Consider the following 1,407-nt stretch of genomic DNA (forward strand, 5'->3'; position numbering starts at 1 on the left):
CGGGCGAGGGGCAGAGAGAGAGGGAGACACAGAATCGGAAACAGGCTCCAGGCTCTGAGCCATCAGCCCAGAGCCCGACGCGGGGCTCGAACTCACGGACCGTGAGATCGTGACCTGGCTGAAGTCGGACGCTTAACCGACTGTGTCACCCAGGCGCCCCTGTGTCTGGTACTTTCAAGACAATCAATAAATATTCACTGAATGAATATATAAACATATAAATACATATAAAAGGTACTCCTCATGTCTGAATTTTTTTTTATTCTCAGATTAGTTAACATATAGTGTAGTCTTGGCTTCAGGAATAGAAACCAGTGATTCGTCTCTTACATGTAACACCAACAAGTGCTCACACCGACAAGTGGCCTTCTCAATGCCTATCACTTATTTCTCCGTCTCCCCAACCCCCACCCCATCAACCCTCAGTTTGTTCTCTGTATTTAAGAGTCTCTTATGGTTTGCTTCCTGCCCTGTTTTTATCTTATTTTTCCTTTCCTTCCCCTATGATCATCTGTTCAATTTCTCACCTTCCACATATGAGTGAGATCATGTGATATCTGCCTTTCTCTGCCTGACTTATTTTGCTTAGCATAATACCCTCCAGTTCTGTCCACGTTGTTGCAAATGACAAGATTTCATTCTTTTTCATCACTGAATAGTACTCCATTGTATATATAAACCACATCTTCTTAATCCATTCGTCACTTGATGAACATTTGGGCTCTTTCCATAATTTGGCTATTGTTGAGACTGCTGCTATAAACATTGGGGTGCATGTGCCTCTTTGAATCAGCACTCCTGTATCCTTCGGATATATTCCTAGTAGTGAAATTTCTGGGTCATAGGGTAATTCTATTTTTAATTTTTTGAGGAAACTCCACACTGTTTTCCAGAGTGGCTGCACCAGTTTGCATTCCTACCAATGGTGCAAGAGGGTTCCCCTTTCCCCACATCCTCACCAAGAGCTGTTGTTTCCGGAGTTGTTAATTTGAACCACTCTGACCACTGTAAAGTGGTATCTCGTTATGGTTTTGATTTGTATTTCCCTGATGATGAGCGATGTTGAGCATCTTTTCATGTGTCTGCTTGCCATCTGGATCTTTTTTGGAAAAGTATCTATTCATGTCTTCTGCCCATTTCTTCACTGGATTTTTTTTTTGGGGGGGTGTTGAGTTTGGCAAGTTCTTTATAGACTTTTGATACTAAACCTTTATCTCATATGTCATTTGCAAACATCTTATTTTTAAAAAAATATGAAATAATCTAAAATTAAATATATTATATATTACATAACAGGTATGCAATACAATAATATATGGGCATGTATAGATGTAGGTGGTAGGATAATGGGTGTTTTCTATATCTTTTTTTGGACTCTTCAGATTTTCAACAGTGAATTTTATGTGG

The sequence above is a fragment of the Herpailurus yagouaroundi genome, unplaced genomic scaffold (assembly GCF_014898765.1).
Source record: "Herpailurus yagouaroundi ecotype Mexico unplaced genomic scaffold, PumYag 187, whole genome shotgun sequence".
NCBI lineage: Eukaryota > Metazoa > Chordata > Mammalia > Carnivora > Felidae > Herpailurus > Herpailurus yagouaroundi.